Source organism: Mustela erminea, chromosome X (genome assembly GCF_009829155.1).
Source record: "Mustela erminea isolate mMusErm1 chromosome X, mMusErm1.Pri, whole genome shotgun sequence".
NCBI lineage: Eukaryota > Metazoa > Chordata > Mammalia > Carnivora > Mustelidae > Mustela > Mustela erminea.
In genome coordinates this window covers 98,325,971-98,338,797 of record NC_045635.1, presented here as the reverse complement: position 1 = coordinate 98,338,797, position 12,827 = coordinate 98,325,971, and the positions used below count along the sequence as shown (strand labels likewise).

The following is a 12,827-nucleotide window of genomic DNA, read 5'->3' as shown; positions in this document are numbered from 1 at the left end:
ATGTTCCAGTTTCAAGAGTTCCATTTGGGGCTGCTTCATATATTCTATTTCTTTTCTGTGACTTTCTGTTTCTTTGCTGAGACTTTTTTTTTCTTTGTTTTGAGCATGTTCATAATTGCTTATTTAAGCACTTTTTATGATGGCTGCTTTAAAATCTTTGTCACACGTTGACATCTCTGTCATCTTGACATTGACATTTATTTTGTCATTCAGCTTGAGTTGGTATTATGAGTGATTTTTTTGGGGTGTAGACTTGGACATTTTAAGCATGTCATGAGATCTGGAGTTTTATTGATGTTTTCGGTTTTAGCCAGCTTCTTCTGGTACCACTCCGTCAGTGGTGGGGATGATGGTGACTCATTATTGCCAAGTGGGTCTCAATGTCTAGATGCCCCAGTTGACCTCTGTTGATGCTTGAGGGGTCAGCTTCTCATTAACGCTGGGTGAGGGTGGGAGTACTGGCTCCCCATTAGGCATTCAGTGGTACCTCCCTGACTGAGAAGGGTAGGAGTGCATTGGTACTGCTCTGTACGTGGCATCCACGGACGCTGTGGTGGAGGATAGCCACATTACCACAGGGCAGTGGGGCAAGCTCAGACTTTCTTGTTAGCCTCTTGACACCACCCCAGCTGGGGTAAGTATGCCTCATTACAGCCTTGTGAGGATGAACGTTTAGGCTCCTAAGTCTCTGTTGATGTATGTATCATTACAATTTTTTCCGTGGTGTTGGGCTGGAATAGAGCAGTTCTTATCTAAAAGTATTCTGTCCTGCTAACCTGCCCCTCTCCTGATCTGTTGGCTAGTGAACAGGGTTTCTTTTTTCCTCTGTGCTCATTGTCATTTCTTGGTTTTCTGCTTCTTCAGCTTCACAGCTAGAATATATGGGTTTTAGTAGAAACCCCATGGAACTCACCACTGTGTTGTTCCTTGGGTCCTGAGTTCCCTGGCCAGTCTGTCTCTTCTCTCCACCTTTCAGAGCTTTCTTTTATTTGTTTTATATATGATGCCCATGGTTTTTAGTAGCACTTTGTAGGAGGAATAGGGAAACACACATCTACTTCATCTCTTCCAAAGCAGAAGTTTGACTTATTTTTGGTATTTCTGAATTCTTGCCAGTGATTAAGGTTTAGTTCTATCTCCTAACTTGGAACTGGAGAATTTTTGGAGTAGCTTTGTATGCCATCTTTTTACTTTAGCTGTTATTATTTAAAGTTATCTTTTATAGGCAACATTTCTTTAGTTTGTAAGGCAAAGTGCTAATTCTAAGAAGTTGGTACCTCACATTCGAGAGTCTGTCATACCTTTAAGAATTTACATGTACTAAGCAAATCTGTCTGAGGTAAGGGCAATGAAAGAGGACGGATGTATAGACGACAGATTTCACAGAGAATAAAATCTTAGAGTGAGAGTGCGGGACTAGTGTCAGACTGAATTTAGTAATGCAATTATGGTGCTTAAGTAATGATTAAACTTGCATGTTATTGCAGCATTAGTTAACTAGCAAACACATAACTCTCCTTAAAAATCCGTTAGAGACACACTGTATTGGTGCACATTATTGTTTTACGTGTCCTGAAACAGTAAATATGGATTGAACTGATTGAAAGATTTTCTGCCTTAGCAGTGAATTTCCTTGGTGCTTCAGTATCTGACTGTGATTTTACTTTGGCTTTTCTGTTGTTTTCCTCTCTCTCTCTTTTTTTTTAATTTTTAATTTTAATTTTTTATTTTTTTAAAGATTTTGTTTATTTATTTGACAGAGAGAGGGACAGATCACAAGGAGGCAGAGCAGCAGGCAGAGAGAGGGGGGAAGCAGGCTCCCTGCTGAGCAGAGAGCCCGATGCGGGACTCGATCTCAAGACCCTGAGATCATGACCTGAGCTGAAGGCAGAGGCTTTAACCCACTGAGCCACCCAGGCGCCCCTCTCTTTTTTTTTTTTTTAAAGATTTTATTTATTTAGTTGAGAGACAGAGAGAGTGAGAGAGAGCACCAGAGGGGAGAGGGTCAGAGGAATAAGCAGACTCCCCATGGGACTGGGAGCCCGATGTGGGACTTGATCCCGGGACTCTGGGATCATGACCCAAGTGGAAGGTAGTCACTTAACCAACTGAGCCACCCAGGGGCCCTCTGTTGTTTCTCTCTTAAGGAAGTTAGAGAGAACGGCTCCAAGATAATAGCAGTGGCAAAGCATTCCTTTGCTCCTGGAGTTGAGGTACACTACTAAAGGGCTAGAAGGGGGTATGGATGGCCCCAGAGTTAAAATTTAACTTAGTATAATGAAATATTGAGTGCTGCATGTGAACATAAATATCACCCCTCTCAGTTTAGAGACAAAGAACTTGAAGCCCAGAGATGTTGTCAGACCTGGGAAAGGTGACAACTACTTGGAAAGAAATGGTGCTCAAAGTCAGATGCGCTGGTCCTGGGGCCATTGTGTTTTCCGTTAGCTGGTACAGCGCTGGGAGACTGAGACCCAGAACCTGCCCTCCAGAATTCTAGTGTGGGAGATGGCAAGGGCAAAAGTAACTAGAGAACGTGGTAGAAAGTTACTGCGCTCATAAAAGATGGTCAGATAAAGTTCTGTGAAATCTAATTCTTCAGTCACTTAAAAATATACGTCAGTTCAAAAAAATATACTTCAGGGGGCCCCTGGGTGGCTCAGGTGTTAAGTGTCTGCCTTCAGCTCAGGTCATGATCCCAGGGTCCTGGGATTGAGCCCTGCATCGGGCTCCCTGTTCTGCCTGCTTATCCTTCTCCTACTCCCCCTGCTTGTATTCCCTCTCCCGCTGTGTCTCTCTCTGTCAAATAAATAAATCTTAAAAAAAAAATCTGTGTGTGTGTGTATGTGTGTGTGAATATATATATACTCATACCTATATATATTTCAGTTCTTTCCTATGAATACATAAAGAAAAGGAAAGAAGTCAGAAACCTTGCTTCTAAACTCTTTTCGAGAAAGAGATCCTTAAACTTACTGGTTTTTATTTTGAAAAGTTATGCTCCTAAAAGGATAAAAATGTAGACAGTGGTGCTTGGTTTAGAGCTTTTCAAAATTTATTTAACCCAACGTAAAGTATTTATATACAGGCACACCTCATTTATTGTACTTTGCTTTTATCGCACTTTACAGATAGAGTGTTTTATGAATTGAAGGTTTGGGGCAGCCCTGCTTCAAGCAGGTCTGTTGGCACTATTTTTCCAAGAGCATTTCCCCACTGCTTGTTTCTGTGTCATGTTTTGGTAATTCTTGCAATTATTTCAGGTTTTTTTTCATGATTATTATATTTGTTACGGTCATTTGTGATCAGTGGTCTTTGATGTTACTATTCTGATTATTTTGGAGTGTCATGAACCATATCCATATAAGATGGTGAACTTACTTGATAAATACTGTGTGTGTTTCCTTTTTTTTTTTTCTTAAGATTTTATTTATTTGACAGAGAAACAGCGAGAGAAGGAACCCAAGCAGGGGGAGTGGGAGTAGGAGAAGCGGGGTTCCCACAGAGCAGAGAGCCCAATCGGGACTCGATCCCAGGATCCCAGGATCATGACCTGAGCCGAAGTCACGCTTAAGGGCTGCACCATCCAGGCACCCCTGTTCCATGTGTTCTGACTGCTCCACTGACCACATGTTCCCTAGTCTCCCTCTCTTGGAGGCTCCTTATTCTGAGACATTACAGTATTGAAATCAGTTTAAGTCATTGTAAGGTTAAACTAATAACCCTACAATGGCCAGTAAGTGTTCAAATGAAAGGAGTCACGTGTCTCACTTTAAATCACAGGTTAGATGATGAAGCTTAGTGACGAAGGCATGTCTTAAGCAAGCCGAGACAGGCTTGTTGCGGGGGCGGAGGGGGGAGTTGTGTGACTGCAACAACAACAAAAAAATTGCAACTTCTGGAAGAACCATTTATTCTTGCTGGTCTTGTACGTCCCCTCGAACTTGACCTTGGCCTCTCATAGGGCCTTGCATTGAAGAGCAGGGTCTCTGAAGACATCCTTGTTGACGACCATTTTGTCCAAGGGGATATCCACATAGTACCTCGTGGGCATGGGATGATTATAGTTATAAACATTCGCAGAAGACTTGATCTTTGACCTCTTGGCAATTTCTTCTTGCTCATGGCAGCTGTCACTTTGCAGGGATAGCGGTCCACTCCAGCCACCTGAGCAAGGCCGTAGGGACTGTCTAAGGTGCCGTCATCAATGTTCTTCACGATGACCACTTTGTGTCAAAAGTACTGTCCAGCTAGGACCAGCACCACCTTCCCAGGTTTTATGAACTTGCCCATCTCGACACCAGCCACTCAAGCCTACAGCAACAAGAAGGGAGATTTTCTGATAAAGTCCTTGAATGGTGGAATGAGGCATCTCAGGGTACAGGGACTTGTGTCACCAGAAATGATTAAGGAAAGGCTCACCAACGTCTCGACAGGAATGCTGGTTTATAGGAGAATTAAGCATTGTGGAGGTGGTGGGATCTAGATGATCTGTTAAGTTCCCCTTGGACACTAAGATTTTATCATTGAAATTATTTGAATTGCTGCCTAAGCTTTGGATGTATAAGCATAGTTTAAATATTTTATTTTCCTCATTTGATACAGGAGAAATCCTATATTTCTTTGATTTTTAGAGAATGAAGCTGTCATATCCAATGTCAGAAAAAAATCTATCACTGTGGAGTAACATTCTCATTATCAGGATTATATATTACATTAGTCAACACTGTATTTCATCAGAGGTGTCTACAGAACTAACATTTTAGTCCATGCATTTCTCATGGGTAGAAGAATGGAAGTAGAACACCAGATTTAGTCTGTGTGCTGGAGATTTCCCACTATAAGAGGATATGAATGTGTTTTAATTTCTAGTAGGGGTCAATACAGTCATGTCCAATGTCCTTCTCAATACAGATATTTCAGGTGCTTTCTAGTTTTTATTATAGTGTAACATACACATAGCAATACACTGAAAAAAACAAAAACAAAAACAAAAAAGTACCCATGAAAAAGAAGTCTTCTTTCTCTAGTGGCAGACATTGTTAGTTTTTTAATTTTTGTCTTTATGTGTACAGATGTTTTCTATGCAAATAAAAGTAGGTACATATATCCTCTTTTAAATACAAATGAGAACAAATGATAGAAACTGCTCTTTGCGTGCTCTTTTAAAAAATGATTTAACATATGTTCAGATCTTCCCATGTCAGGACATAAATAACTACTTTATATAATTTTTAACAATTGAGATATAATTCCTATAACATAAAAAATTCGTCTTTTTCTAATGCACAATTTACTCTTCTTTAAAAAAATTTGTTCACAAACTTGTGCAACCATTACCACTACTTACAGAACATTTTCATCAAAAGAAACCTTGTATCCATTAGCAGACGCTTCACAACACTGCCCCCCCATCCTTGGCAACCCCCTGCTGTCTCTGTGGATTTGCTTATTCTGAACATTCCATATAAATAGAAGCATACAATATATGGCGTATTTTGTCTAGCTTCTTTCACTTAGGACAATGATTTTAGGGTTCCTTCATGTTCTCTAACATGTATCGGTAGTTAAGTCCTTCTATGACCGAATAGCATTTTATTGGATAGATATTATAAAATTTTTTTGTATACGCATCCTTTGATGGATAGTTGACTTGTTTCTGCTTTTTGGTTTGTATGAAGAATGCTGCTACGAATGTTCATGTGCACAAGTTTACGTGGCGTGTTGCCTTCCTATTTTTAATAACTTCATAGTAACCCATCATGTGGCTTCTCTGTAGTTTATCTAAATTTGTCTCCTACTCAGGGTATTTGGATTAGGTATAAGCACTGTAATTAAATCTCTCGCAAACTGTCTTGCATGTCCATTTCTGTGCAGCTTTGTGAGACAACATTGTAAAGCAGGGGAATTACCACATCAAATGATATGTGTAATTTTTCATTTTGATTAATATATTGCCTCATTGCCTCCTGGAGGCATCAATTGAGTCTTCCACATATCTGTTCCCTCACAGTGTTTTCTGTTATCTTTTTAATCTCCCCCGCATTTGTAATGTTCACTTTCATTCCTAATATTTGATGCTGACTCTTTTTGCCAGAGGTTTGGCCCTGTGACTAGCCTATCCGCCCCTGTTGCCCAATACCCCAACTCTGATTTTCTTGATTTGTATTTTGTTTTCCATTTCATTTATTTGCACTCTTTATTATTTCTATACGTTTTGAAATTTTATTATGTCAGGGTTTGTTCTAGCTTATTATGTTGGATGCCTAGTCTATTTTTTTTGGCTTTTCTTATTTAATGTAAGTGCTTAAGCTCATAAGCTTTCCTTTAAGCTTTGCTTTACCTGCACCTCACAAGTTTTGCTATGTTGTGTTTGTTATTTTTACATTTTAAGCATTTTCTAATTTCTTTTGTGATTTCTTCTTTGACCCTAGGTGTAATTTAGGAGTGTTTCTTGATATCCAAACTTGGATGGCTTTAGTTATCACTTAGTAATTTTTAGCATAATTTCATAGTGAATATAGAATATACTTTTTAAAAGAAGATTTATTTATTTGAGAGAGAGAGACAGAGTACACTAGCGGGCAGAGGGAGAGAGAGAGAGTCTCAAGCAGACTCCTTGCTGAATGCAGAGCCTGTCTTAGGGCTCAATCTCACAACCCTGAGATCAGGACTTGGGCTAAAACTAAGAGTTGGGTGCTTAACGAACTGTGCCACCCCAAGAATATACTTTGCTTTTCAGTCTTTTTGATATTTGTTGAGACTTACTTTATGGCCTGGTATGTGATCAGTTTTTTTTAAATATTCTGTGTATGTGCTTGTGAAAACAAGTTATTTTCTCCATTTGATGAAATAATGTTCTATGTATACTTAATAGATTAAACTCAATAATTGAATTCGAAGTATGTGTAACCTTACCAGATTATTTTTGTCTGCTTATTTTGCCTGCAGTTACTGAGAGAAGTGGTTTAAAATATTCTTGGGGTGCCTGGGTGGCTCAGATGGTTAAGCATCTGCCTTCGGCTCAGGTCATGATCTCCAGGTCCTGGGATCAAGCCCCACGTCAGGCTTCTAGCTCATTGGGGAATCTGCTTCTCTCTTTGCCTCTCCCCCTGCTTGTGCTCTCTCTGCCCCTCTGTCTCCCAAATGAGTAAATAAGATCTTAAAAAAATTCTAATCTGTGAAATTTTCAGTTTTTTAGTATTGTTCACCTATTTTTTAATATATGTTTTGAAGCTGTATATTTAATGGCATAAAAGTTTAGAATTGTTTTGCCTTTCTTGTAAATTGAAACTTCTCTCCTGATGTGGTCAGGAGGAGAAAGAATCCTATATCTCTCTGGCATTTTTCTTCTCCTTTTTCCCCCAGGAACATCCTCCCTACACATACTTGACTGTGGGAATAACAGTAGACCACTGGAAATTCAACTCTATCTGTTGGGAAAAGCAACCATGTTATTTGTAATTCAGTTCCCCCCCAATATGGCATGTAACCATAGAAAGTCCTAGAAGACTGAAGGAAGAAATTCTGAAGGTTGGGAGAAAGGGTGTTTGGAAACCAATGGCTTAAACTTCTTAACTAATAATACTTTGTTGACTCCTTATATCCAGTAAAGATTTTTACTTACTTCTACCACCTGTCGGTACCCATTTGTCTTCCTTGCTCATAGTTTTCATGTTTGCCTATTTCTCTTCCACCTCCTGTGTATTTGTCAGGGAGGTCATCTAGTTTCAAAGCTGGAAGGGACCTTAAAAGATCTTTTTCGCTGTCTTTTCTCACCCCAAGGACACTTGATAGAAGCAGCTCAGCTCCTTGTAGGTGAATTATGTTTTTCAGAGTTAGACCTTGTAGCAGAGTGGAGATGAGAAACAAAGTCCCATTCCTGATTTCCTTGTCTTACATTTCCTACTTTTTTCCCCACTTGAAGTTCTCAGAATAGTTGAGACTGAGCAACCCGCTCAATTACTGGAATGTTCTACCTATATAAGCTGCTGTAAACGATTTCTTCTTTGGACTGTCTTGGGTACAGAGGACACTATGACCTCAGCTGAAATGTGGATACTACTGAAAGATTTGCTTGTTAGAGTAAAAATCTCAACCATCAGCTCTTTTCAGTTTCACCACTCTTTTTTTTTTTTAAAGATTTTATTTATTTATTTGACAGAGATCACAAGTAGGCAGAGAGGCAGGCAGAGAGGGAGGGGGAAGCAGGCTCCCTGCTGAGCAGAGAGCCCAATGTGGGGCTCGATCCCAGGACCCTGGGAACTAAAGGCAGAGGCTTTAACCCACTGAGCTATCCAGGTGCCCCCAGTTTCTCCACTCTTGGAGACTGGGAACAAACTGATTTCTAGAGGGTCCAGAACCTCTTCACTTGCATATTTCTGAGTCTGACCTGGCAGCAGATGTTCCTACATATTTCCCTGCGTGCAGTAAGCTTGTTGGCTTCATCTCGATGTGGCGGTTCCACTGCACGGGTTTTAATGGTTGGCTTTTTCTTGAGTTACACAACTGCCAGCACCTACCCCATGGATGTTCTCACTCCTTGGGATTATGCCACTGGTTGGTAGTACGGTCTTGTGGGGCCAGATGGACTTCTGTTTGTGGTGAGTTCCCTATGTCCTTCAGGCTGGTTATGGAATTGATGACAGTGACGAACATCTTCCACTGGTGATTTTATAAGAATTTCTCAAGTTGTAAACATCACCAGCTCTTTACCCATAAGTATATGTGTTTGAAGGCTGGACTCTAGTAAATCCTTATATATTTTTTTAAATTTTACTGCCCCCCGCTCATGACATAGAAGTTGGTGAAGGTGTCTGTGGGTTTGTGTAGCTGGTTCCCTTTCTTTGCTTTTTTCCTCCTGCCCCACCATATACACGTTTACTTTTCTTGGTCTGAGCTTCCCTTTACTTTCTAGAGGGTCGCTGCGTGTGTTGAGAGTTGCCGATGGAAGGCACTACAACGGTGAACAGTATGACAGAAGATAATACCTTGAGAACTACTGTGTATGCTCTTTGGATTGGAGGATTGTTTCCATGGTCTGTGTTAACCTTAGAAATAACACTGTCACATGTGTTACCAACAAAAATGGGTTCATTCAAGGATAGCAGAGAATTACAATTTGGGATGAGCAAGCTGAAGCAAAACTATAGGCAAGTCTGGAGAACAAAGGAGAAGAATGCTCTTTTATAGAAGGAAGGGAAGTGTTGGGGGCGGGGGCTGTTAGAAAAAAAAGTCTATTGGAGTAAATGGTGTGTTCAAGGTGTAGTGGCTTTTCATTGACTGAGCTGTGACAATCTCTCACTGACTCTGCTGTGGTGGTGGTGGTGGTGGGGAACCTCTCTTCTTCATTTTGGGGTAGTAAAGTAGCTAAAGTAGTATCAGCTTGTAAGGCTGGTCTCTTCCTTTGGGTCTGCAATTGACCACCACGCGTAGGGCACGAGAGCTCCCCCTTCTGGCCTCCTGGCTCCTTTCTAAATGAGGTTGCCTTTTATTAAGTTTCACATCTATGAGGCTTTTAGTTTGAGTATCTCCAATCCTTGCTCCTCTCCCAAGTTCAAAACACTATAGTTCATCTTCCTGTGTCCTTAGAGCTTTTCGTTAGTGATGAGGACGGATTTCAGTCTGGACAATCTGTAGAAGTTAACTAGGTATTCTGGGGGAGGGAGGGGCTTTCCAGGGTTGAGTGAACCCTCTAAGGGAGGTAAAACACGAACCAGAGCTAGGCACTCTGTGTGCTGGCAGTGGAGAGAGATGAGAATTAGCAAGTGACCAGGTCCTCCCTAAAAGGTTTATATGTAGCTCCAAAGAGATTAGTTTTTATACTGAGGAACCATTGCGATATTTGTCATCAGAGAGGTGACCTCAGAGTCGCCTTTTAGCCATATTAGGCTGTAGCTTGTAGAGGTAACCGAAGGAGGGCAAGTCCTGAGATTAATCAGGAGATGAGTTAGAAGGCTGATAGAGTAATTCAAGCTAAAATAACGCGTCTGAACTAAGATCTCATAGAAAGGAGAGAGAGAAAGAAGGATGGGTTTGAAAGACAGTAGAAGGCTTTGCAGCTTGAATGGATGAAGGATTGAGAATGTGGGAAGGAATAAAGGGCAAAGCCCCAGGTTTCTGGGTTGCACTGACTTGGTCAAGGACCCGACATTCCCAGGGGCATAGAAAACGACAGGAGTGGGGGAGGCAAAAAGCCAATCACGTAGGCAGGGTGATGAGTTCAGTCAGAACTCACTAAATGAAGATGCTCCTGTTCCGCCTCTGTGATCTAGGAGGCAGGTGGCTGTTGGATCTCAGAAGAGGTCTTGGCTTAAAATAAAAGAATTTTACGTTACATGTCTTTGACCACAATGACAAATAATTTTAAAGTAACATAAATGTTGCAAAATTTTTAGTTTAGAAATTACCTGCAAACGGGTGGTAGTTGAGGCCAGGGAGTGCATGAGATTCTTGGCTCTTAGGTGCGCTCATAAAGTGAGAAGGACAGAAGTAAGTGAACCACCAGCATTGTAGATAGAACTGGGCAGAGAAGAAGAGATCTAAAATTGTGCCGTCAGGAAAATGAGGAAACCAAGCCCGCGTGGATTTAGAACATGGTGGAAGAGATGTTTAATATTTAATCTAAAAAGGAGTCTTCCATGCCACACTCCAGCGATGCCAGGTCAGGAAGGAACAAACGTGGTCAGTGGATTTAGCTACTACAGCCTGTTAGTGACTTTGGTGGGTGAGAGCAGTTGCCTGTAATACATTCGTTTGCAATTATGTTTTTACCCAGTCTTCTCCACTGGAGACATCTTTATGTAGTCCACAGTACCTGACACATAGTAAGCACTCAATAAATAGTTGATGCATTAATAAATTGGAATGTGATCATCCTTACGATCAAGAGAAATCCTGATTGAGATCTGGGTCTGCTCTGCTGAAAGTTTGGTGTTTGGTGGGTAGAGTAATAGTCTATTAGATTCTGCTTCTGTGTCACACGATATTTGTGGATAAACTCTTGAAAATTCTTAGTTAAAATAGCTAAGACAGTTTCTCACTTTGTTTTTCTTTGCGCATCAGGGGATTTTAGCATTCAAGATGATTGATACTTCTGCTTTATTTTGCAAGTTTTTCTCTTTTGTTTCTTCCTCCTTGATGTGTTGAAACCTCACTTTCTGTTGAGAAGGCTTGTACCTTATTTAAAAAGAGCAGCATAGGAAGGGAACGTTGGGTTGTGTTGTAGGAGTCAGGTTATTTTGAAATGAACTCTGACTCTTTAAAAGGTACTGCAGCGTAACAAACTAGCATCAATTGCAATATAAATCATTCACAATTTAGGTTTATCTGTGAGTTTAAAAGAGCCTTTGAACATTTCATAATTGGATAATTTGTTTGTATTACATGGCCTTAGTCATTTGGGCTTCTGGAATATTATCATTTGTTAGAACCTAGTGGGAGTTTGTATAGCTTCCCTTAAATAAAACTGTTTCTTTTTTAAAGGAAATGGCTCCCTCTGTAGTAGTAGCACTGGGGAGAAGGACTGGGAGGAGGGAGGTGTGGAGTAGTATGTAGGGAAAGGGGGGTGTTAAGATGAATTTTCTATGTCAATTTGGCTATTCGCCTACACATTCTACATGTTTCTTTGGAGGTATTTTTAGATGAGTTGAACATTTAAATCAGTATGCTTTACTGTGTAAAGCAGGTTACCCTCCATAGAGTGAGTGGGACTTATCCGATTATTTGAAGGACTTAATAGAAAAAGACTGATCCACCCCAAAGAAAGAATTCTGTCAACCACCTGACTACCTTTGGACTGAAGCTTCAACATCAGCTTGCCAGCCTCCACAGTGGTGTGAACAAATTCCTTAAAATCTGTCTTCCCCCCTCCCCCATGCATGTGTGTGTGTGTGTGTATGTGTGCGCACGCGCATGTATGTTTTATATTTAAATATATAGGGGTGCCTGGCTGGCTCTGTTTGTTGGTAGAGCGTGTGACTCTTGATCTTGGAGTTGTGAGCTCAAGCCACAGATTGGGTATAGACCTTACTTATAAAATTATATATACATATATATATATTTAATATTTCGTGTGTGTGTGTGTGTGTGTGTGTGTGTGTGGCTGTGTCTGTGTATACTCTTACTGCTCCTTTTTCTCTGGAGAACCCTCACTAGTGCTAGGGAAATCACAGTTTTGCTTCATTATTTTAAATACTTTTGCTTTCCATGTCTATCTCTGTGTCTCCTCTTGGTTTGGTTGCTTTCTGGAAAAGCGAGACATACTTGATCACAGATGCAGGTCAGTGAACATGCTGGGACTTCCCTGGGCATCGAGTAAGGTACGCGGCTCGCTCTTCGCTGGCTCCCAGCTGAACGAGCTAGGTCTCTGCTCTTGAGGAGTTTAAGACCGGAAGTGAGCAAACATCTGGGGGATAAGGCCGCTTGGGATGGGTTCTGTAAGAGAAAGCTGCACAGCGTGCAGTAGAAATCAGAAGGGACTGCTGACTTCTGAGGGGCTGCTTGGGGAAGCTTGGGGCTGGTCCTTAAGGACGATGGGGTCTACTTACTGCCTTGGGGTGGAGAAAGTAGGGTCGCACAGGCGCATCCCAGAAAGAGGTAATAGGATGACCGAAGGCCCAGGACTCAGGAAGTAGGCGGCACACTGGGGATAGGGAAAAAATGTGACTCTTGTTTTACAGGAATACTCTCTAGCGAGATATTTTCAGCATGAAATGGACCCTAGAAAAGAGACAGCTTGCCGTTTCCTCCCAGCAGCTGTGGGCAGGAACGAATACAAATGTGTAAATGCTTGTATACACGTGTGCTCGGTTTCTTCCATCGGGGTT

At 41.1% G+C, this 12,827-nt stretch overlaps 1 protein-coding gene and 1 pseudogene across 3 annotated transcripts in view; one reads left to right on the top strand and one right to left on the bottom strand.

Annotated features, from left to right (window-relative positions):
• KLHL13 (kelch like family member 13) overlaps window positions 1–12,827 on the top strand; it is a 201,326-nt gene that overhangs the window by 28,828 nt on the left and 159,671 nt on the right. The window lies entirely within an intron of this gene.
• On the bottom strand, window positions 3,818–4,293 carry LOC116582338 (annotated as a pseudogene).